General features: G+C 59.7%; 1 protein-coding gene across 1 annotated transcript in view; it reads left to right on the top strand.

The window, feature by feature from the left end:
* Positions 1 to 2373: 2373 nt before the first annotated feature.
* PRR35 (proline rich 35) overlaps positions 2374 to 24925 on the top strand; it is a 38469-nt gene continuing 15917 nt past the window's right edge. The window contains exon 1 of the mRNA XM_068147379.1: positions 2374 to 2427. The gene's annotated coding sequence lies outside the window, so the exon portion shown is untranslated. The remainder of the gene's footprint in view (positions 2428 to 24925) is intronic.

Below are 24925 nucleotides of genomic sequence, written 5' to 3'. Positions count from 1 at the left end.
CTGGAGGGAGGACTGGAGGTGAGGGCTGAGCAGAGCAGAGCCCAGGGGCAGAATCCCCTCTCTTGACCACACTCCTCCGGATGCAGCCTAGGACATGGGATGGATAAGCTCCATGAGAGGAGACCTTAACTCAGTCCATCCCTGATGAGCCAAAGGCAGTAGGCACAACCCCTGCTAGATGCCTTCTGCCCTGGGAAAGAGCTGCCCTAGGGAACCACCCTGCTGTGCAGGCACATTCCCAACCTGCCCCTTGGCCCTTCAGCTCCTAAGGTTAGGTTATAAGGAAGGCTTTGCTCAGGAGGCTCAGCTGCAGACACCACATCATGGGTGGTCCTACCAGGTGCCACCTCAAAGTCCCATTCCCCATGCTGTGCCAGCTGGAGAGTCCCTGTCCCAAGGGTCTAGATTGGGGTTTGATAGCACCTCAAGAGGTTATCTCTTCCCAAATACTTCTGGAGGAGGTGGAAAGGGAGGTCGGAAGATACCAGTTGGCAAGCAGGGCCTTGGACCTTGTCCTACCAATCCAGGCTGAGGTGGTTTGGGAAGGGAGCAAACCAAGTTTTTAACCCAAGATTCCTCATTTTTGAACCTTAACAAAATAAAAATGAGAAGGAAACAAAAAAAGGCAAGGAGAGGGCAAAGCAGGAACCCATTCTTATGGGCAGAGAAAGAATTCAGCTGTGCCCTGCAGGACCAAGCCCACCACAAGACTCTGGCCCAGGCTGCCCAGGGAGGCTGTGGCTGCCTCCTCCCTGGAGGTGTTCAGGGCCAGGCTGGATGAGGCCCTGAGCAAGCTGTGCTGGTGGGAGGGGTCCTTGCCCATGGCAGGGGGCTTGGAAGGTCTTCAGTGCCCCCTTTTTGAGGACAGACTTGCTGGACATGGAGGCCAAGTCACCCCCATGGCTGCTGGGAGCACCAAGCCATGGTGCAGGGCTGGCAGTCCCTGTGCTGTGCCATGGGCATCACCTGGGGGATGCTGTTCTGGGAGCTCCTCATCCATGCCAGCTCCTGCTCCAGCTGGGAATGCTCTACCCAAACCAGATGTGCTCCCCTTGGATCACAGCTGTGATGCTGAGAAGGAGAGCAGAGAAGCAGGAGTGGTGCCATGGGGAGCTGGAGGGATGGTGGCAGTGGTACCAAGGGCTGAGAAGCCACCAGGGAAGATTTGCAGGAGAAATGAGGATGAAGTGAGGATTTCTGCCCTCAAATCTGCAGCTCCCATTCCCCACAACCAGCTGGGCACTTGGGAAGCCTTTAGATGGAGAAAAGGGTGGAAACCTCTCTGCTGCTGCTGGAGAGATGTCCTCAAACCACTGGGGACATCCGTGGAGGTGTTCAGGGCCAGGCTGGATGAGGCCTTGAGCAAGCTGGGCTGGTGGGAGGTGTCCCTGCCCGTGGCAGGGGCTTGGAGCTGGATGATGTTGAAGGTCCCTTCCAGCCCAAACCATTCTGTGGTTCTATGACATGTGGCAGGACATTAGGAGCATCACCCTCCTGCCTGCCCTTATTGTCCCCAGGTGTCCTTATTGTGCCAGCCTCCTGCCTGCCCTTATCATCCCCCCCATGGTGGTGGCACACACCTGACTATGCGCCAGCAGCTCCCCACCAACACCCATATCCCCTGGATGGGTGAAAGATCTTCCCCAGCACCAAGCAGCGCGCAGAGCTCCTCCTGCCCCTCACCCCCGCTCCAGGAGCTGCCCTCTCAGCAGCTTGGCACCGGTGTGGTGGCCCTGATGCCCCAGCCCCAGCGCTCTGGGCACCTCCAGGGAAGCCCTGGGAGGCCTTGATCCCTGCCCATTCCCGAGGAGGGATAAATGTTGTGCAGCAGGAGAGCTAGCTGCAGCTGGCTGGGGGCTTTGGGGAGCCCCTCACCTGCTGGGCAGCGAGGCAGGAGTGGGATCAAGGCGAAAGAGCCTTCACATCTCGGCTTGGCCTTGAACAGCAGATGAAAGGGGGCCAGTGGGAGCAGGGAAAGTTGGGGGGCAGGCAGGGGTTTCTGGCTGGTGGGTTTTCCACTGAGAAATTCTCTCTGGCTGCCTCTTTCATGAGGATGAAAACCTTTTACATTTCTTTCTTTCTTTATTATTTTTTTCCCTTTTTTTTTCCCTTTTTCTTTTCTTCCCCCCCCCCCCAACACCCCCCCTTCTCCCCCCCCCCCCCCTTGTTGTTGTTGCTTCCCCCCCTTTCTCCTCTCCTTCTTCTTTTTCCCCCCTTCCACCAGGCTGATCGCTGGGAGCCGTGGAGCATGTGATGCATCTTCCATATAGGGGCAGGAGCAAAGCAAGACCAACTGATGGACGCCCTAGGGCCAGACTTGCAGACAATATATAACCTACTGCAGGATCTCAAACGCTTCCCACTTCCCACACAGCCAACATCAGGCAGAGCCGAGCCGCCAGGAGGCCAGAGGAGTCCTGCCTGCAGGTAAGTCCTGGGCACCTCCTGCCCCAGGAGGTTGTCCTGGGGAGGGGAGAAGGCACTAAGGGAGCTGGCGAGCAGCCCTGCCTGGCTCTTGGGGGGCAGTTGGTGGTGGTGGGGATTTATTCAGCCCTTTTTTTGTGGTGCCTGTGAGGGTTGGGGATGGCAGGTGGGTGAGGAGGAGATTGGGTCAGGCAGAGCCCAGCCTCAGCCCCATTCCTTGTGGACACTGATGGTATGAGCTGGAGAGCATCCCAAACGCGGCCGCGCATTCCTCTGCTCTCGTTTCTCGCTCTCGACGGCTGCCTGGGCTGTGCACGGCTGCTCCGAGACCGGGGATCTATCCCAACCCACCCATTCCGTCCCATTCCACCCCACCCCATCCCACCCATCCCACCCATCCCATCCCACCCCACCTCACCTCGAAGCTCCTTTTGCCTTTCACAACGGAGCACAAACAATTCCCCAACAACTTTAAGAGGCACTTTGGCTGCGGCTCGCCGCTGCCCTGCGCTGCCGGCACCTGCCTGCGCCGGAGCCTGCCTCGCCGCGGAGCTGCTCCCAGCCGGGCTGAGCAGGGACAGGGCTTGGGGACACCGCGGCGGCGACGTGCGGCACAAAGCCCGTGGGGGCCACCCTGCCTGTGCGTGTCGGGGGGTGTATGGAGGGGACACGAGGGGGTCTGTACAGCCCAGCCGGTGCCACGGAGCCGTGGGGGCGGTCGGGGCAGGGGTTTGGTGCCCCTGGATAGTTTGTGTCCTACTGCAGGGAAAAGAATCCCAGCGACGGCCCCGAGGTCCCCGCGGAGTTTAGGGGGAGGTTGTTTTGTGCTTTTCCTTGGGGTAGCGACGGTGCCTGATGGGGAGGTGGGGACTGAGGAGCCCCAGCTGTGTTTTGGGGCTGGGAATGGCTGGGAAGTGCCAGGCTTGAGCAAGCTCCCCCCGCGCCTGACTGCTGTAGTTGTGAGTGTAACGAACCCGCACCTGGGGATGGGGTAAAGAGGGAGGAAATCAGGACGATGAATCTTGGGGGGCATTTCTGCTTGTACCCCCCAGCTGATAATGCTGCTCAGTGTGTGCCAGGGGAGCCCAGGGTTTTTTCCCTTCTCCAGTGCCTCAGTTTCCTCATCTGTGCCCTTCCCCTTTCCTCCTTCCCTGCCCCGGCAGCCCCCAGCAGCGGCAGCGGTCGCTGCTGTCCCTCCCCACCGTCGCAGGGGTCAGCCCAGGGGAGCAGCTTTTCACGGGGGCAGCAGAATCCAGCCACAGATCGCAATTAAGATTGTAATTAGATGAGGGAGAACCTGCAACGCTCAGTCAGAGGCACCTCTGCCAGCAGAGCCAGTTCTGCAGGGTGCTGCCAGGGGGGGACAGGGACGCACCAGACTGGGGCTGGGGGACACCCCGGCAGCAGCCTGCCCCCTGCCCATAGGAGCCAGGGGGTCCAGGCATGGCTGCAGCTGCCCATCCTGAAGGCAACTCCGTGTGACCAAGTTGGGTTCCAGATATGCAGGGGCAGAGATGTGCCCAGGGGTGGGGTTGGCAGCGGTGGGCAGGGTGCCAGGGGGCTGTGCTGGGTGTCTTGCCATGCAGTCAATGGTTTGGGCCAAACTGGCTCTCTGCTGCCATGAGCTTTTCCTGGGTGGGGGACTGCTCCCAACAGCTCAGTGTCAGTGCAGGAAGAGCTGGCAGGGGCTCAGGGGGTCCTCTGTCCACGGCTTGGACCACAGCCCTGGGAGAGGAGAGAGGAAGCCAGCAGCCAGCAGGTGCTGGTGGCTGTGTCCCTTCAGTTCTGGGACAGGGACAGCTGATGGATCTCAGCAAACCTTTGCTGGTAGCAAAGGGTCTGAGCTTTGCCCCTGGTGAAATGAGACCCTCCCCCCTCTCCCCCTGCCCCAGTCAGCTCTTTGGAGGCCTCTTCCCAACCATGCTTGTTGTGCTCAGCTGCCCACTGCAAAATCCCAGCCAGGAGCAGAGCACTGAGCTGTGCCCCCAGGCTGGGGGGCTGGGAAGGGGGGTGGGGGGGGTAGGTGTGTGCACATATCTCAGGAGCACAGCAGAATCAAGGTGGCAAAGCAGGTAGAGCAGGGTGCCCCCATCCCAGTGCCCACTGGTGAAGCTGGAGGTGTCCAGCCAGAGCATGAAGCACAAACATCAGGGAGTCTTTTTTCCACCCCCCTTCATGAGACCAGAGCCTCCCCAGCTCCCACTGCTGCTCTCCTGGCTGCTTTTCTCCTCCCCCCCTCTTCCCACATTGCAAATTTGGGACAAATTTCGGGGCATTTTCGGTCAAGCTGAAGCCTAGAGCCAGCCCTGCCCTTCTGCCAGGCTGGTTTCAGCTGGCACTGTTGGTTTGGATGGTGGAGACACCAACAGCACAAAGCATCCACTCCAGCACCATCCCTTGCTGTTCCCACTGCTGCTGAGCACCATCTGGAGAAGCTTTTGCCCCTGCAATGCTTTGCCCAGCTGCGGGGATCATACCCAGGGTTTCGTGGTGGCACTCAGCTCTTCAGGGACCAGAGGTGGGAGCTGGGACCTGTGTCCTCGGTATCCTGCCAGCACCAGCACTTGCTGGACCCAGAGATGCTCTCCTCGTGCCGGGATGTGGGTTTGGTTGCCCACCTTGGAGCCTGGGCTGGGGTCTGTGCTTGCCTCGGGCTTGGGTTCAATCTTATTAGCGATCAGCAGCAGCACTTCTGACCTGCCAGAGCAGAGCAGCACAGAGGGGTAGGGCTGGCAGGAGGGTCGATGGGCACAGAGGGCAGAGCCTTTGCTCTGTAGGTCCTCACTGGGGTCCTGCAGAGCCTGGGAGAAGCATCCCTTCAGATCTGGGGCGAGGAGGGCTCGTCCCCATTCCCGACGTGCCGCGGCGCACGGAGCCGGCTGCCAGCCCGGCCCCGGGGAGCCCCAGGCAGGGCAGGGCTTGATCATGGAACCATGGAATCAGGGAGCCATGGAACCAGGGAATCACACAGCCACGGGGGTCACAGACCCATGGGATTAACAGAATCATGGAATGAATAGAATCAGGGAATTGTTAGAAGCAGGGAATCAGGGAATGCCAGGACCACAGAGTCGTGGAGTCATGGAATGAGAAGAGTCGTGGGGTCCTGGAATGATGGAATGACAGACTGGTGGGGATCATGGAATGAGTAGAATATGGAGTCATGGAATGATGGAATGACAGACTGGTGGGGATCATGGAATGAATAGAGTCATGGGGTCATGGAATGATGGAATGACAGACTGGTGGGGATCATGGAATGAGTAGAGTCATGGGGTCATGGAATGATGGAATGACAGACTGGTGGGGATCATGGAATGAGTAGAATATGGAGTCATGGAATGATGGAATGAATAGAATCATGGGGTCATGGAATGATGAAATGACAGACTGGTGGGGATCATGGAATGAGTAGAATCAGGGAATGAACAGAATCAGGGAATCAGGGAGCCAGGGAATCAGAGAACTACAGGGTGGTAGAATCAGGGAACTGTAGACTCAAGGAATTACAGAATCATGGAGTCATAGAAGCATGGAATGAGAGAATCATGGAGTCAGGGAATCACACAGCCACAGGGCCATAGAATCGTGGGATGAATAGAATCATGGGATTAATAGAATCATGGAGTCCATCAGGGAGCCAGGGAATCAGGGAATCAGAGAACTACAGGGTGGTAGAATCATGGAACTGTAGACTCAAGGACTTACAGAATCATGGAGTCACAGAAGCATGGAATGAGAGAACCATGGAGTCAGAATGATGGAACTAGAGAATCATGGAGTCACAGACTCACAGAACTAATAGACTCATGAGAGGAGCATGGAATTGGAGAGTCATGGAACCATGGAATCATGGCATTAACATAATCATGGGGTCAGAGAATGATGGAACTAGAGAAGCATGGAATGATGGAATCATGGAGTCAGAGAATGATGGAATGACAGACTGGTAGGGGTCGGGAGGGACCCCTGCCAGAGCAGGATCACCTAGAGCAGTTCACACAGGAACGCATCCAGATGGCTCTTGGAAGTCTCCAGCCTCGATGCTCTTCAGAGTCTTTTCCAGCCAAACCCACTGTGTGATTCCATGGATCACAGAGGCATCTGATCACTCCTCCTCTCCAGGATGCTCTGCACAGGCTCAGCCTCCCCAGGCCGAGACCCGAGCGGGCACCGAGCCCGGCACCGGGCGCACCGGGAGGGGCTGGTAGAGGTGTGGGGTGGGAGGGAGGGGGGGGGGGAGGGGGCCTGGCACAGCTGTGTGGCTTTCAGAGATGCTTGATCGATAGCTTCTTCCTCCCACTCCCCCATTCCCCCAATCCCCACATGCATTTTTCATGCTCACCCCTCCTGGGCAAAGGCTGTCTGTGCAGGAAAAGGAAAGAAGGGGAGGGCGGGGGGGGGGGGAAACAACCAACAACCAAACACAACAAACCACAGCCCACTTCTACTTCTGCTTCTCTGCTCCCCAGAGCTTGCTTTAGTTTAAGGCCAATCTATAGATCCAGGGCTGGGAATATCTTTGCTCAACAAACAAAGAGGCATGAAAAAAACACCCCAACCAAACACCTCCCCGGGGCTTTTCTGAAGCCTCTTCAGGTTGGCCCAGAGCTGGAAGAGGCTGAACTCGGCACAGAGAGGCTGGGGCTGATGGTACAGCACCGGTTGGGCAAGCTGGGAAGGCTGGAGGTGGGAGCTGGGCTCCTCTGCGGCTCCTTCTGGGGTTCCCAACCCTCCCAAGATGTGCTGGGGTGGAGCAGGTGGCAATGGGGGTCCCCAGCTGCCCTCGCCAGGGTTGGAAGGGTCTCCAGGGCTCCTCCTATGGTCTGTGAGCTGAGCTGAGCCCTGGGTGAGCCCAGGGTGCTGCAGATCCCTGGGCTGCCCCTGGCTGGCCCCCAGGAGGAAAGAGCTCAGGTGAAGGTTTGGATATTGCTCAGCACTAGGAACAAACCTGCAGGGCTTGGGCAAAGGGCAATTTTCAGGGTGGATCTCCTTTTCCTGTCTCCTGTTTGTGGGGGGCAGGGGCGTGGGGGGGGGGTGTCCTCTTTTTGTTCCCTGTCTTTGAGTGGCACCAGTAAGACCCAGGAGCATCCCACAGCCTGTGCTTCAGCAGTGGTCCTACCACTCTGCCTCTCAACACCAGTTTCAGCCCAGCCTGTGCTGGGATGCTGGCAGCCCCTAGCAGCTGCCTGCCAGTGTGTGTGTGCCGAAGGACTGATCCCCTGGGTGAGGGCCTGGCACTTCCCGGGGTCCCTCCAGACCCACGCCCCCCACTGCACCCCTGGCACCCCTGACCAGCACGGCACCAGCTGCCTCAGCCCCGTTACCCTGGCAGCATGTCTGTGCCCGTGACACCTGGGGCCAGAGCCCCCACCCATGGGTGTCCCAGCCAGGAGACTCCAAGTGGGGAGACTCCAGCAGTGAGGAGATTGCAATGAGGAGACTCCAGCAGGGAGGAGATTCCCACAGAGAGGAGACTCCAGCAGGGAGGAGACTCCAGCAAGGAGACTCCAGTGAGGAGGCTCCAGCAGTGAGACTCCACTGAGGAGACTCCAGCAGGGAGGAGGCTCCAGCAGGGAGGAGACTTCAGCAAGGAGACTCCAGTGAGGAGGCTCCAGCAGGGAGAAGACTCCACTGAGGAGACTCCAGCAGTGAGGAGGCTCCAGTGAGGAGGCTCCAGTGAGGAGGCTCCAGCAGTGAGACTCCAGTGAGGAGACTCCAGCAGTGAGACTCCAGTGAGGAGGCTCCAACAGGGAGGCGAATCCAGTGAGGAGACTCCAGTGAGGAGGCTCCAGTAGGGAGGAGACTCCAGTGAGGAGGCTCCAGCAGTGAGACTCCACTGAGGAGACTCCAGCAGTGAGGAGACCCCAGCAGCACCCCCCCCCTTGCCTGCATGCCCAAACTCCCAGCCTTTCCCTGCGCCGGGCTGGAGCTGGCAGCAGCTCTCATGGCCCCGCAGCAGCTGCGCGGAGCCCTGCAGAGCCCAGGCGGCGTGGGCAGGAGGAGCAGAGCTTCCTCCCCGAGGCCCTGCCACATGTGCCCAGCGCCGTGGTGGCAGGGCCGAGGGGGCAGAGCCGTGGGGGCACGGAGATGCCACGTCCGGGGTCCAGCGGCCGGCAGCTCTTCCCCGCTCCAACGGAGAAAGGGCATGGGCCAGAAATAGCAGGAGGAGGAGGAGGAGGAGGACACTGTGACCTTTCCAGCAGCTGGTGACAAATAAAACTTTCCAGCTACCTGTAGGAAGGAGCAGGGCAAGGCTCTGCTGTTGTCTCATCCAAGGACAATGTCCCCGTGAGCAGCACAGCCACAGCCACGGCGCCCAGAGGGCTTCCTGCAGGAGCCTGCTGGCCCTGGCTGCTCTGCACGGTGGGGTCTGGCCACAGCTGAGAGGATTGTCCCCTCCCTGGAGGTGTTCAGGACCAGGCTGGATGAGGCCTTGAGCAAGCTGTGCTGGTGGGAGGGGTCCCTGCCTGTGGCAGGGGGTTGGGGCTGGATGATCTTGAAGCTCCCTTCCGAACCATTCCAGGATTGCATGAGCAGGGAGGGAGGAGGAGATGGCCACCGGCAGAAGCAGCAGAGCCAGCTCCAGCTCAGTGTGGGGCTGCTCCACCACTGGGGTAGTTGGGAATGGGCCCCCAAGCCATGCTCAGCCCCTGAGCTGGATGTCCCCCAAAGTCACACCTCAGCACGAGAGGATGGGGACCCCCATGCTCAGCCATGAGCACAGTATTGGGGCTGGGGGGGGAGGGCTTGTCTCAGACCCATCACTGCTCCTGTGCACAGGGGACATCCAGGGGCAGTAAGAGAGGATGAGACCCCCCCCGTGGGACCCCTGCCATACACACAGTGTTGGGGGGTCCAGATTCAAGATACCCCCAAAGACACACTTTGGGGGGGGGGGGGGGGTCATCTCTGCTCCTGGGCACAAGGGGACATCCAGGGGCAGCTGGAGGGGATGAAACCCCCCCCTTGTGCTCAGCTATGTGCAGAGCCAAGGGGGGTCTGAATCTGAGAGACCCCCAAAGACACCCCTTGGCTGGGGGCCACTACCACTCCCATGCACAAAGGGGCAGTGGGAGCAAGGAGGACCTTGGTGCAGCCCATCCCCACCTAGGCACAGAAGCCTCCCACCCCCCTGGCAGGAGGGACCTGAGTGGGGGCTGTGGCCATCCCCTCCCCTTCCTCCTGCCGGGCGCGGGTGGCAGTGCCAACACCCTGGGATGGAGCGAGTCAGCCGTGCCCCCCCCCCGGCTGTCCCCCTGCTCGCTGACCCGGGCTGGGGCGGGGGGGGGGGGACAGCAGGCGGCTCCCCCTGGCCTCCCCCCCGCGCAGATGGCACAGGCAGCCAGCACAGGTGGCCCTGAGCCACGGCAGATTGGGGCCGGCTGCCTGCAACGTGCCCGCGAAGGGCTGCGTGGCCCTGGCACCGCTCGGGGACAGCAGCCAAGGCGCTGCCCCCCCACCGTGGCACGGGGCGGGGGGAGGCCGAGCTGGGGGGAAGGGGGGGCGCCAGAGATGGGTCTTGGGGTCTCTGTGCTGTCGTGCCCAGGGCTGGAGCCGGTGCTCTGTCCCTGGCACCAGAGCCCTCTATCAGTGTCTTGTCTCTTCGGTGTCCTGCAAAAGGCAGGATGCGACCAGGGGACACTGGTGGGGGTGAAGGGCGAGGCGACACGCAGGGTGCTCTTGCCTGGTCCCCAGAGAGAGCAGCCAGGCCCTCAGGCAGGCTGGGGAAGGCTCCCGGTTCAAGGAATGACATCAAACAACGCAAATTGGGATCAGCCCGGGCCGGACCCAGCGCCTTGCAAGGAGCTCCTCAGGCTGAGCTGTCCCTGGTCCTCCCTGCGAGCCTGGGTACCAGCCCCCGAACCCGGGGGCCTGAGGGTCACTGCTGTAGGAGAAAGGGATCTGCAAGAGGCCAAAGGGACACCCGAGGTCTCAATCACCCCCGCGAGGGGCTTCTGCCTCTCCACGGGTGACGATGCTCAGCCCCACGCAGGCATGAGCTCCAGGGTGGGCACGGGGTGAGGATGATGGCAGGAGCTGCAGGGTGGGCACAGAGTGAGGATGATGGCAGGAGCTCCAGGGTGGGCACAGAGTGAGGATGATTGCATGAATTACAGGGTGGGCACGGGGTGAGGATGATGGCAGGAGCTCCAGGGTGGGCACAGAGTGAGGATGATGGCAGGAGCTCCAGGGTGGGCACGGGGTGAGGATGATGGCAGGAGCTCCAGGGTGGGCACAGAGTGGGGATGATGGCAGGAGCTGCAGGGTGGGCACGGGGTGAGGATGATGGCAGGAGCTCCAGGGTGGGCATGGGGTGAGGATTATGGCAGGAGCGCCAGGGTGGGCACGGGGTGAGGATGATGGCAGGAGCTCCGGGGTGGGCATGGGGTGAGGATGATGGCATGAGCTCCAGGGTGGGCACGGGGTGAGGATGATGGCAGGAGCTCCAGAGTGGGCACGGGGTGAGGATGATGGCAGGAGCTCCAGGGTGGGCACAGAGTGAGGATGATGGCAGGAGCTCCAGGGTGGGCACGGGGTGAGGATAATGGCAGGAGCTGCAGGGTGGCCACAGGGTAAGGATGATGGCAGGAGCTCCAGGGTGGGCACAGAGTGAGGATGATGGCAGGAGCTCCAGGGTGGGCACAGAGTGAGGATGATTGCATGAATTACAGGGTGGGCACGGGGGTGAGGATGATGGCATGAGCTCCAGGGTGGGCACAGGGTGAGGATCATGGCAGGAGCTCTGGGGTGGGCACGGGGTGAGTATGATGGCATGAGCTCCGGGGTGGGCACAGAGTGAGGATGATTGCATGAATTACAGGGTGGGCATGGGGTGAGGATGATGGCAGGAGCTCCAGGGTGGGCACAGAGTGGGGATGATGGCAGGAGCTCCAGGGTGGGCACGGGGTGAGGATGATGGCAGGAGCTCCAGGGTGGGCACGGGGTAAGGAGCTCCAGGGTGGGCACGGGGTGAGGATGATGGCAGGAGCTCCGGGGTGGGCACGGGGTGAGGATGATGGCAGGAGCTCCGGGGTGGGCACGGGGTGAGGATGATTGCAGGAGCTCCGGGGTGGGCACGGGGTGAGGATGATTGCAGGAGCTCCAGGGTGGGCACAGAGTGAGGATGATGGCAGGAGCTCCAGGGTGGGCACAGAGTGAGGATGATGGCAGGAACTTCAGGGTGGGCACGGGGTGAGGATGATGGCAGGAGCTCCAGGGTGGGCACAGGGTGAGGATGATGGCAGGAGCTCTGGGGTGGGCATGGGGTGAGGATGATGGCAGGAGCTCCAGGGTGGGCACAGAGTGGGGATGATGGCAGGAGCTCCAGGGTGGGCACGGGGTGAGGATGATGGCAGGAGCTCCAGGGTGGGCACAGAGTGGGGATGATGGCAGGAGCTCCGGGGTGGGCATGGGGTGAGGATGATGGCAGGAGCTCCAGGGTGGCATGAACTCCAGGAGGATGGTGTGGCTGTGCCCGCTCAAGAGGAGCCCTCATGTCTTACCAATGGGGACACCTTGCACTGGAGATGTGATGCAGAAGCTGTCAGGGCAAGGGTGGTGGCTGAAGCAGGTAAATGATTAATGCTGGAGAAAACCAGGCTGGCACCGTGCCCATCACTCACCAACAGGACGAGTTGATGCTGGGAGGGGAATTTTCACGTCTAACCTTCCCCTCCTGCCTCTGCCTCCCCCCGCGGCGGCAGGGGGCTGGAGCAAGGAGCCAGCCCCGAGCCAGGCACGCAGCACCCAGCCCCGGAGCAGCCTGGCGCCGAGCACGTTCTCCTCCAGCCCGGCTGGTTTTGCTCCCAGCCCGCTCCGTCTGTGCACATTAAAGCCTTTGCCGGGTCTGAACTGCTTTTGGCAAGCCAGGCTCCTGTTGGCCTCTCCCCGCCGCCCTCCCCATGGCAGGCTCCCCCCCGATCCGCTCCCCGCCGGGCTCCCGCTCCCCCTCCCCGGTCGAAGCCCTGCCAGGGACATGGCAAATCAGCGAGAAGCCTGCGGGGTAGATCGGTACAAATGAGACCAAGCAAGAGGGTGGGGAGGGACAGCGAGGTGGTGGGGGGGTGGGAACGGCTCCTGGGTTGGTGCTTCTGCTCCCGAGTTTGATGTTTCCTGCAAACAACCCTGCAAATGCTCGGGAGCAGCTCTGGAAGTCACCTGCCCCCTGCCTCGGCCAGCTTCGGGTGCCAGCCGGGGGGCACAGCCCCTGCCCCATCCTCCAGGCTGCCTGCAGGGACAGGAAAGGGACCCAGCTGTAAGTGCTGCCATTTCAATCTGTTTGGGGGCTGGAGGGGGTGGGCAAGGGGTGGGTGGTGCTGGGGGTGGCTCCAGGTTAAGGAACAAAAAGCCACCAAGGGAAGCCTCCCCCTGCTAAAGGCTGCCTTCTCCTGGCACTTTTACACTCTTGGCCTCTTGTGCCCGGTGCTGTGCCACAGGCAGGGGCTTGGCAGGGGGACAGGAGCTGGGACCCAGTCAGGGGCTGTGCAGCCTGGGGGAACTGGCAGCAAAGCTGCTGGGTGCAGGCTTGTAGAATGATTTGGGTTGGAAAAGCCTTCCAGGATCACCCAGTCCAACCAGCAACCCAAGCCCACCATGGACACCAAACCATGGCCCCAGGTGCTCATGGCCACACAGTTCTGGAACACCTCCAGGGATGGGGACTCCACCACCTCCCTGGGATGGGGACTCCACCACCTCCCTGGGCAGCCTGTTTAGAATCATACAATCCCAGAACTGTCAGGGCTGGAAGGGAGCTCAAGGCTCAGCCAGCTTCAAGCCCCTGCCATGGCCAGGGACACCTCACAGCACAGCAGGTTGCTCACAGACACCTCCAGCCTGGCTGCAAACACCTCCAGGCAGGAGGCTTCCACCACCTCCCTGGGCAACCTGGGCCAGGCTCTCACCACCCTCCTGGGCAACAACTTCTTCCTCACAGCCAATCTCAATCTCCCCACTTCTAGTTCTGCTCCATCCCCCCCAGTCCTATCCCTCCCTGACCCCCTCCAAAGTCCCTCCCCAGCTTTCCAGGTGATGCTCTTTGAGCCTCCTCACCCAGCTTTGCCCAAGCCTCTGAATTCCTTCTCATTGGAGCTGCTGGGCACTGGGGAGGTCATACGGAGCCTCTCTGCTTGAGTTGCTCTCAGGAGGATAGATCCCACGGCCTCCACCAGGGGTTTGCTCTGACAACAGCAACTCTGTGGCAGGTTTTGGAACAGTTTCTCCTGTGCCTCCGTGGCAGGTGGGCAGGGTCTGACTTCTCTTCCAGCCAGCAGGGTGAGGGAAGTGATTCTGCCCCTCTGCTCCACTCTGCTGAGACCACAGCTGCAGCTCTGGGGCCAGTGCTGGAGCCTCTGTGCCAGGAAGGATCTGGAGGGGCTGGAAGGTGTCCAGAGCAGGGCCAGGAGGAGGAGCAGAGGGCTGGAGCTGCTCTGCTCTGAGCACAGCCTGAGAGAGTTGGGGTTGTGCAGGCTGGAGAGGAGAAGGCTCCCAGGAGACCTCCTTGTGGCCTTCCAGGATCTGCAGGGGGCTCCAGGAAAGCTGGGGAGGGACTTTGGAGGGGGTCAGGGAGGGATAGGAGTGGGGGGGATGGAGCAGAAGTAGAAGTGGGGAGATTGAGATTGGCTGTGAGGAAGAAGTTGTTGCCCAGGAGGGTGGTGAGAGCCTGGCCCAGGTTGCCCAGGGAGGTGGTGGAAGCCTCCTGCCTGGAGGTGTTTGCAGCCAGGCTGGAGGTGGCTGTGAGCAACCTGCTGTGCTGTGAGGTGTCCCTGGCCATGGCAGGGGGCTGGAGCTGGCTGAGCCTTGAGCTCCCTTCCAGCCCTGAGCATTCTATGGTTCTATGATTCTATGATGTGTTTGGCACAAGTTAATGTCAACCTCCTTCCCTCTCCCTGTTCTTCATCCAGAAGAGAGGTTGTTTTCTGCAGGCTTGGAGGTGTGAGAAGCATTTGCAGTTGTGGAAAAAAATAAATAGAAAGGGAGGGGAATCAGAGAACTGCCAGGGCTGGGAGGGAGCTCAAGGCTCAGCCAGCTCCAACCCCCTGCCATGGCCAGGGACACCTCACACCACAGCAGCTTGCTCACAGCCACATCCAGCCTGGCCTTAAAACCCTCCAGGGATAGGGAAGGGAGAAATGGAAGCAGTAAGGCAACACTGTCTATATGAGGACTTTTTTCATCCCCTCTAAGTCCTTCTTAGTGGAAGTGTAAAGCCAGCTGAGCTGCTGGACTGTTGGAGGAGGTTGGTTGCTTAATGGTCTTGATGAGGAGCAGAGCCTGTGTGTTTAGAGGAACTTGAGCAACTCATTCAAGAGGTGATGGGACAAGGAACTGCTCAGAGCAGCCAGAGCAAGGGAAAGGAAGTCAGGTCAGCAAGTCCCAGATGTCTGTCATGGTGCTGGCAAATCCTGGGACTGGGATGGGGAGAGGTTTGGAGCACGGGTCAGGTGCTGCATGGGGGAGTCTTGCTCTCAGCCCATCCTCACCATCCTCCACAGGGAGGATTTGGGTTCCCCTCGGTGGCAGTCTGGGATGGGAGGTTGTGGATGTGTCGTCTCCCATCCCTTTGGGTCCCCTCACCCCTTCCTGGACCACCCCCAGGCATTTCAGAGCCCTGCCTGACCCCAAGACAGTTCAGGAAGGAGCCAGGCTGGATGTGGGGGGCAGCAGAAAGTCACCCCCTATGCTGTGCAAGCAGCTCAGAGCCTTTCACAGTGGCTGCTCCAGCGAGGTCTGGCCTGGGAGCCTCGGGTGGTGCCGCTGCCCGGCAGCCGGGGCCAGCAGCAGGGTGGCTGTGCTGCCGTTTGGCACGGCAGGGGTTAACGAGCTGCCTTCCTGCTCCACCAGCTCAGAGCAGCCCCCCCGTGGGGACTTCCCGGTGGCTCTGCCTCAGGCCCTTATTCCTCCTCCTGGTCATTCCTTGGCCCGTAGAGCCCTCACTGGCTGAGTTGGTGGCCCAGTGCTAGCCGTCCGCTCGGCATCTCGCCTCTGCCTTCAGAGCTCCTGGCCCTCTGCTGCACAGAATCAGAGATGTCCTTAAGATGTCCCCTCCCTGGAGGTGCTGAAGGCCAGGCTGGATGAGGCCTTAAGCAGCCTGGGCTGATCACAGTATCACAGTCTCACAGTATAACTTAGGTTGGAAAGGACCTCGAGGATCATCGAGTCCAACCTATCAACACAGACCTCATGACCAGACCATGGCACCAAGTGCCACATCCAATCCCCTCTGGAACACCTCCAGGGATGGGGACTCCACCACCTCCCTGGGCAGCACATCCCAGTGGCCAATGACTCGCTCGGTGAAGAACTTTCTCCTCACCTCGAGTCTAAACCTCCCCTGGCACAGCTTGAGGCTGTGTCCTCTTGTTCTGCTGCTGGGGGCCTGGGAGCAGAGCCCAACCCCCACCTGGCTCCAACCTCCCTGCAGGGAGTTGCAGAGAGCAAGAAGGTCTCCCCTGAGCCTCCTCTTCTCCAGGCTAAGCAACCCCAGCTCCCTCAGCCTCTCCTCACAGGGCTGTGCCCCAGACCCCTCCCCAGCTTTGTTGCCCTTCTCTGGACACCTTCAAGTCTCTCAATGTCCTTCTTGAGCTGAGGAGCCCAGAGCTGGACACAGGACTCAAGGGGTGGCCTGAGCAGTGCTGAGCACAGGGCACAAGGACTTCCCTGCTCCTGCTGGCCACACTCTTCCTGATGCAGGCCAGGATGCCCTTGGCCTTCTTGGCCCCCTGGGCACACTGCTGGCTCATATTCAGACAGCTGTCAATCAGCACCCCCAGGTCCCTCTCTGCCTGGCTGCTCTCAGCCACTCTGACCCCAGCCTGTAGCACTGCCTGGGGTTGCTGTGGCCAAAGTGCAGCCCCTGGCACTTGGACTTGTTGAATGCCATCCCAATGGTGGGAGGGGTCCCTGCCCATGGCAGGGGCTTGGAGCTGGATGAGCTTGAAGTTCCCTTCCAACCCAACCCACTCTGTGAGTCTATGATTCTGTGATCAAGTCCAACCATAACCTAACATCTCCCTGTCCCTGGCAGCCCACACACTGCCCACAGAGTGGGGCCAGGGGCTGAGCTGCTCTGCCTTTGCTTTTGGGGGAGCTGCAAAGACAGGGAGTGAGACCACCAGGGAGCGAGACCACCAGGGAGCATCACCCTGGGAGCTGCTTTGAGCCTCATCAAACCCTAAGCAAACAAACCTTACCCAGCAGCAGGCAGAAGGCAGCCAGGTGAGTCCACAGCCTCACAGTGCCCCTGCCCACAACTAACTATGAGAGGAAATGGCCTCAAGGTGCACCAGAGGAGGTTTAGGTAGGACATTAGGAAAAATGTCTTCATGGAAGGGTCACCAGACACTGGAGCAGGCTGCCCAGGGAAGTGGGGGGAAGTGGATGAGGTGCTGAGGGATGTGGTCTAACAGCTGTGCACAGGGAGGTCATAGAATCATGGAGCTGTCTGGGCTGGAAAAAGCCTCCAAGCACATCCAGTCCAGCCAGCAACCCAACCCCACCATGGACACCAAACCCTGGCCCCAGCTGCCATGGCCACAGGGCTCTGCGACCCCTCCAGGCATGGGGACTCCACCACCTCCCTGGGCAGCCTCTGCCAGGCCCTGACCACTCTGCCACCAAAGACATTTGGCCTCCTCTCCAACCTCAGCCTCCCCTGGCACAGTTTCAGGCCATTGCCTCTCCTTCTCTCCCCTGAGCCTAGGGAGCAGAGCCCAAGCCCCAGCTGGCTGCAGCCTCCTCTCAGGGAGCTGCAGAGAGCAAGGAGGTCTCCCTCAGCCTCCTCTTCTCCAGGCTCAACACTCACAGTCTCACAGTCTCACAGTATCACCAAGGTTGGAAGAGACCTCAGAGATCATCAAGTCCAACCTGGCACCACAGACCTCATGACTAACCCATGGCACCAAGTGCCACATCCAATCCCCTCTTGAACACCTCCAGGGATGGGGACTCCACCACCTCCCTGACTCCCAGCTCCCTCAGCTGCTCCTCCCCAACCCTTTTCTCCAGACCCTTCCCCAGCTCTGTTGTCCTTCTCTGGACCTGCTCCAGCTCCTCAGTGTCTCTTGGTAGGTTGTGGTTGGACTCAATCCTCTTTTGGTCTTTTCCATCAGGCAGTTCTGTGACTCTAAACACACTCTGGGGAGTGTGGGGGTGTGTGAATTCTGCCTGCAAAGCAGCTGCAAAGAGCAGTGCTGGAGGTCCCTGTCCCCAGTCTCCTCCCAGGGCCTTGCCCTCCTGTTTCCCTCCTCTCTGCTGGGGTCATCTTATCCCCCCTGGAAAAATCAGTTTCCCCCTGCAGATTCTGTGGCTCTTGCTGCCTGCTGGTCCCAAGTCAGGATGGTTCCTGCTTCAGCTCCTGCTCCTGCTCAATCCCAGCCTTCTCTCCCCCTCTGCAGTGCCCTCACTGCTCCCAGACTCTGCCAACCTGCAGCAAACCATCTCCCAGTTCAGGTTTTACTCAGCAGCTGGTGTTGGTCCCTGAGACTAAATCTGTGCCTTGGGGTGGGGGAAATCTGCCTGCAAAGTGGCTGCAAAGAGATCCCAGCTTGGGATCCCCAGCAGCCAGCCTGCTCCTGGGCAGTGCTGGAGCTCACCTAAGGGATGGTCTCATCCTCAAGAGATCATCTTAGCCTTGAGAGATCCCTCAGGGAATCCTCCTCTCAGGTACTGGCTTGTGCTCACCAAAGGGGAGGGAGAAGCAGGGGAGATTGCTAAGAGATCCTTCAGAGGAGGTTCCAAAGAGATCTCCTAGGGATCTAAGATGGTCTCATCCTTAAGAGATCCCTCAGGGGAGGTTCTTAAGAGATCCCTTAGGGTTCCAAGATGGTTTCATCCTCAAGAGATGATCCTTAAGAGATGATCCTTGAGATCATCCCTGAGAGATCCCTTAGAGGAGGTTGTTAAGAGATCCCTTAGGGTTCCAAGATGGTTTCATCCTCAAGAGATAATCCTTAAGAGATCCCTAAGAGATCTCTTAGTGGAGGTTCCTAGCAGTTCCCTTTGGGATCTAAGATGATCTCCTTCTTAAGAGATGATCTCATCCTTAAGAGATCTCTTAAGGGAGGTTCCTAAGCGATCCCCTAGGGCTCCAAGATGGTTTCATCCTTAAGAGATGATCCTGAAGATCATCCTTAAGAGATCCCTTAGAGGAGGTTCTTTCCTAGCAGTACCCTTTGGGATCTAGGATGATCTCATTCTTAAGAGATGATCTCATCCTTTAAGAGATCCCTAAGAGATACCCTAAGGGAAGGTCCCTAAGAGATCCTTGCAGGATCTAAGATCATCCTTAAGAGATGATCTCATCCTTAAGAGATCCCTAAGAGAAGCCTCAGGAGAGGTTCCTAAGAGACCCCTTAGGGATGTAAGATTGCTCAGTCTTTAAGAGGGATCCCAAGAGATCCCTCAAGGAAGCCATCCCCCCAGGGATCTGCTTGTGCTCACCTAGGAGCACGCAGGGAGCAGCAGGGGCTCAGGTTCCTGCCCCTTTGGGACATGCTTTGGTGGCAGCAGCGGTGCTGGGTTGATGCTTGGCCTCAACAGCCTCAGAGGACTCCGTGGTTCTAACTGGGGGGCATTTGGAGGTGGGGGGTTGTGAAGGGGCTGGATCTCAGGGGGTGTGACCACCAAAGTGCTGCCCACCCCCTGCTGGCTGGCCGTTGCCAACCCCCATGCCAGCTTAGTTTGGCCTTAGCCCTAGCCAGTGCCATGCAGGCAGCAGTTCCTTGGTGGCTGGTTAGACCTCGTCCGCTGACTGAAACATCTCCCTGGCAGCTGCATCCTGGCTGCCAGCACTGGCAGCTGGCAGGTGGCAGCAGGGAGGGTGCCCACCCTTCCCCTGGCTGTGGGCACAGGGGGGGTTGGAGTCCAGTGCCCCACCTTGGCCAGCTTTGGCGCTGCAAAGAGCCCTGTGCTCCCAACCCAGGGCTGGGGGGAGCTTTGGGGGGCTTGCCCCTGGCAGATCCAAGATCCCCACCCAGACATGATGAAGGAAGGCTGTGCCCTGTCTCTGTGCCAAGGGGGTGCCCTCTCCTGTGGCCAAGGGGTGCCCTCTCCTGCCTGTCCCCCTGCCCCCCCCGGGCTGGCAGGGAGGTGAGCAGGAGGGAGGGAGTGAATGGATGTGCTTGATCACAGGTCTGTGTCTGCTCACAGGTCCATGTCCCAAGGGGGCACTGAGGAAGGCTCTTTGGCTGCCTGGGGTGATCCCAGATGAGGGAGGGGTGGCTGCCACTGACAGGGCTCTGCCTGGGAAGCCCCCAGGAACGCTGACCCACCTCAGAAATGTCCCAAGGGGGTCAGCTGTGGGGGGTCAAGCAATCCCCTGGGCACTGCTCACCCCAGCCCATGCTCTGCAGAGGTCCCTCTGGGGCTATGATGGCTCCTGGCTCCTGTGTCTCAGAGCCAGCAGGGAGACCCAGTCTGAAGCAAGTCCTCTGTAAGGTCCTACCCAGCCTCATGGATGGCAAGAAGGTGCCAGGGGGAATTTTCCAGGGGCAAATTGTGCCAGAGAGCAGCCTTCATGCCAGGAGAAGACTGCCTGGGTAAGGGGACAGAAGGGGATGTTGTTTATGTGACCTTAGCAGGGCCCTTGACATGGTCTCCTGCAGCTCCTGGCTGCAGAGCAGCTCCTGGCTGCAGAGACCTGAGGGGACTCAGAGGAGGGAGGTTCCATGTCTGGGGTGGAGTAACCCTGTGAGGTAGGACATGTCTGGGGCCAGCTGGCAGAGAGGGCAGCTGTGCAGGAAAGGAGCCACATCCACCACAAGAGCAGAGCCAGAATGTTGTCTGCCAGGAGCTGGAGCAAGAGAGGAGAGGGTGGGAAAGACCCTGAGGAAGGCAGAAGGCACTGAACGGCGGATTCTGAAGTCCCCACTGGGGTGAAGGGGGAGGTCGAGGGCAGTGCTTGTGATGCCCATGTGTGGGGATCCTCTCCTGTAGCAAAAGGGTGAGGATACAGCAATGGGCACACAGAACCATAGAGCTGGTTGGGTTGGAAAAGCCTTCCCAGAGCAGCCAGGCCAACACCAGCCCAACCCCACCACGGGCACCAAACCCTGGCCCCAGCTGCCATGGCCACAGGGTTCTGCAACCCCTCCAGCCATGGGGACTCCACCACCTCCCTGGGCAGCCTCTGCCAGGCCCTGACCACTCTGCCACCCAAAGACATTTGGCCTCCTCTCCAACCTCACCCTCCCCTGCTCCTGCAGGGTTGGGCTGCCAGGGGTGGTGGTGGGCAGGCAGAGGAGCAGGGCAGGCTCTGTGCCCCTGTCCTCAAAGGGAATTCTGCTTGCAAGATGGGCAGCACCCTGGTGGGAGCAGGGCAGTTGGAGAGGTGGTGCAAGCACAGCACACTGGGGCACGGAGCTCAGCATGGGGGAAAGCTTGCATCAAGACCTTGGGGCACCTCTGGTGTGTCTCAGGAGACATGATGAGAGCTGTGCTCTGCCAGCCAGCAAAGCTAAGGCAGAGATCTCCCTCCCTCCCTCCCTTCCTCCCTCCCTTCCTCTCCTTCCTTCCTCTTCCTTCCTTCCTTCCTTCCTTCCTTCCTTCCTTCCTTCCTTCCTTCCTTCCTTCCTTCCTTCCTTCCTTCCTTCCTTCCTTCCTTCCTTCCTTCCTTCCTTCCTTCCTTCCTTCCTCCCTCCCTCCCTCCCTCCCTCCCTTCCTTTCCTCCCTTCCTTCCTTCCTTCCTTCCTTCCTTCCTTCCTTCCTTCCTTCCTTCCTTCCTTCCTTCCTTCCTTCCTTCCTTCCTCCCTCCCTCCCTTCCCTCCTTCCTTCCTTCCTTCCTTCCTTCCTTCCTTCCTTCCTTCCTTCCTTCCTTCCTTCCTTCCTTCCTTCCTTCCTTCCTTCCTTCCTTCTTTCCTCCTCCCTCCCTCCCTCCCTTCCCTCCTCCCTCCCTTCCTTCCTTCCTTCCTTCCTTCCTCCCTCCCTCCCTCCCTTCCCTCCTCCTTCCTTCCCTCCCTCCCTTCCCTCCTTCCTTCCTTCCTTCCTTCCTTCCTTCCTTCCTTCCTTCCTTCCTTCCTTCCTTCCTTCCTTCCTTCCTTCCTTCCTTCCTTCCTTCCTTCCTTCCTTCCTTCCTTCCTTCCTTCCTTCCATCCTTCCTTCCTTCCTCCCTCCCTTCCCTCCTTCCTCCCTTCCTCCCTTCCTCCCTTCCTCCCTTCCTCCCTTCCTCCCTTCTTTCCTCCCTCCCTCCCTCCCTCCCTCCTCCTTCCTTTTCTCCCTCCCTCCCTCCCTCCCTCCCTTCTTCTCTCCCTCCCTTCTTCCCTCCCTCCCTTCTTCCCTCCCTCCCTCCTCCCTTCTTCCCTCCCTCCCTCCTTCCTTCTTCCCTCCCTCCTTCCCTCCTTCACTTCTCACTGTCCAAGGACAAATGGGAAGTGGAAAGCAGGGGAAGGTTTCTAAGTGTTGGCCCTGAGGAACTTGACTGCAGAGGCTTGGGAAGGTCACAGAGCCTCCTGATGGGGCAGGGGGTGACAAAATGCACCTTGTTGTGTGGCAGAGCAGGGCAGGGGGCAGGATGTGCTGTGTCCATGCCCAGCCTGGGGACCTGTGCTCATGGTGGGGCAGAAGAGGTGACCTGATGTCTAAGTCCACAGCGAGGACTTTCACAGAATCAGCCAGGTTGGAAGAGACCTCCAAGGTCAAACCTTTCACAGGGCTTGTGGTGTGGTGGTAGGAAGAGGTGGATTTGGGGAACCACCACAGAGCTGAGCCCCACACTGCCCAGGTGCACACAGGGGACAGGCCCAGGTGAGCAGGAGCAGGATTCTGAGGGCCATAGGATCAGAAGATGGTTGGGGTTGGAAAGGACCTCTGGAGATCATCATCTAACTCCCCCTGCCAAAGCAGGGGCACCCAGGGCAGGTCACACACAACACATCCAGGTGGCTCTTGAAAGTCTCCACAGCAGGAGACTCCACAACCTCTCTGGGCAGCCTGCTCCAGGCCTCCAGCAGCCTCACCCCAAACAACTTTCTCCTCCTGCTCAGCTCTAACCTCCTGCCTGACACTTTCTGCCCCTTGCCCTATCACAGGGCACCAGTGGAAAGAGATTATCACCGTCCCCAGAGGTCTGCCAGGCTGAGAGGGCACCTCCCAGGGCAGTGGTCACAGGCAGTGGGATGCCATCCTGGGCTGTCAGACCAACAAGACAAAGAGAAACCTGCAAGTGGGAAAAGAAACCTCTGGGGGGTAGGAGCTGGGGGAAGTTCAGGACCTGTTCCCTGTGCAGCATTTCGTGCCCAGCACAAAGGTGGCTGCACCAAGCACCCTGCCAGCTCCTGGCCAAAGGGAAGAGAAGACTGTGGACCTCCAGGAGCCCTGCACACCACAGGTGTGACACAGATTGCTGGGCCATGCCTTCCCATTCCAGCTGCATGCACTTCCTAAACCCCTTCCCAGTGCTCTCCGGAGGTTCAACCTCTCTCTCCCCCTGCTCACCATACCAGCCTCGGACGCCCACCCCCAGACACCTCTGAGTGCCAGCCATGCTGCTGACCCTCCTGGCTCTCACACAGCCACTTTCTCCTGCAGCCAGCTGCCCCTTCTCACTTGGAGACTGACGTTGTCTTCACAGATTTGGAGCTCTGTTTGTCACTGAGCCACCGACTCCACAGCTGGCAGCCGCTGGTCTCCCGGGGCTCCATTAGCAGGTTTCTACCACTTCTGTGGAGGTGGAGGAAGACAGAGGAATCTCCTGTGGTGGGACCCAGGCACAAGCTTGTGCAGGTGCTTGATATAATGTGGAGAGACAGTCTTACATCTCCTGCCCAGGCCCTGCCTCTTCCCCTGCAGGGCTTGCGGCAGGAAAGGCTGTGGGAGGAAAGCCTTTTGCGGTGGAGGACCTCCGCGTCTCTGCAGAGTAGCCTGGAGGCTGTGGTGGCCTGATCTCATCTCTCAAGGAGCCTGTGAGTTGTGTTGTGTGTGTCAGAGGCAGGAGACGACGACTCCAAGCCATTGGCACTTGGTTGAACGCTTGCCACCCTGCGTGTTTCTCATCGGCTGCTGAGGCTTGCCCCGGGGAGGCTTCAGGCTAACCGAGATTCAGGGGCAGACAGCTGCTGCTCGGGGTGCAGGCTGGAGGCAGGGGAGCTCAGGAGAGGTGAGAGGCAGAGAAACACCTCTTGACCAAGTGCAGGAGGGAGGACGTTTTGAGGCCAGATTAGTGGGCACCTGCGTGTGTGAAGGTGCTGCGGCCGCAGCAGGCAGCAGGGAGCGGTGCCTGGCTGGGAGCCCGCTCCAGGGCTGAGCAGGAGGTCCCTGGCAGCCTGCGCTGTGGTATTGGGTAGCAGTGCTCACAAAGACAGAGCCAGCTCAGCTCTGCTGTTTGGGAAGGGCTACAAGCTGGCTTTGGGTCTGCAAGTGGCCTTCCCCAAATGCTGCCTGAGAAGGCAGTGGGAGTTTTCCCAGTCAGGAGCTCCGGGCTGGAAAGATGAACATTAGGAACGGAGATGCTCTCAGATTTGGCTGGCCCATGGACCGTGGTGTTGGCTTCCCCCCAAGATGTGAAACACAGAGTTTGGTGACCTCATGTGTGGAGATGTGCAACCAAGTGGGGAAAGAACCCTCTGAGCAGCAGAGCCACGCTGAGCTGCAGGATGTGGGTCACGGCCTCTGGGCCTCATAGACAAAGCTGTGGTGGGTGGGCAGACGTGGCAGGATCGGCAGTTTGGGGCAGATGGGAAACCCCAGGCCTTGCTGAAGACATTCTCTGGCTCTGGGGAGAGATTTTGGTGGAACAATTGAGACCAAGCCAGAAGAAAGAACAGCTTGGGTTGGGAACAGTTTCAAAGCCACTGAGTCCAGCTCTGGGCTCCCCAGCTCAGGAAGGACAAAGAACTGCTGGGGAGAGTCCAGCACAGGGACACTGAGCTGCTGAGGGCACTGCAGCAGCTCTGAGCAGAGGCTGAGGGAGCTGGGGCTGGGCAGCCAGCAGCAGAGGAGGCTGAGGAAGGTCTTGTGAATGCTTACAAACATCTAAGGGGTGGCAGGAGGCTGGGGCCAGACTCTTCTCAGTGGTGCCCAGGGACAGGACAAGAGGCACTGAGCCCAAACTTGACCATAGGAAGTTCCATCTAAAGATGAGGAGGAACTTCTGCCCTGGGAGGGTGGCAGAGCCCTGGGGCAGGCTGCCCAGAGAGGCTGTGGAGTCTCCTTCCCTGCAGGCTTTCAAGGCTCACCTGGGTGACCAGCCCTGGGTGCTGCTGCTCTGGCAGGGGCTTGGAATCAATGATCTCCAGAGGTCCCTTCCAAGTCCTGCCATGGTGTGATCACAGAATTACAGGAAGCTTCGGGTCGGAGGGGACCCTCCAAGCTCATCTTCCCAACCCCCCTGCAGCCAGCAGGGACACCTCCAACCAGAGCAGGCTGCTCAGGGCCACAGCAAGTGTGACCTTGAATGCCTGCAGGGATGGAGCCTCAGCCACATCCCCGGGCAGCCTGATGCAGGTAGCCCCAAAGGCGAAGGGACAGGATGGCTTCGAAGCCCCTCCGCAGGAGCAGCTCAGCC

The sequence above is a fragment of the Melanerpes formicivorus genome, unplaced genomic scaffold, assembly GCF_026170545.1.
Source record: "Melanerpes formicivorus ecotype bairdi unplaced genomic scaffold, bMelFor1.0.p_v2 SCAF_14, whole genome shotgun sequence".
NCBI lineage: Eukaryota > Metazoa > Chordata > Aves > Piciformes > Picidae > Melanerpes > Melanerpes formicivorus.
Note: the sequence above shows the minus strand (reverse complement) of the source record. Positions and strands in the feature narration are given on the sequence as shown.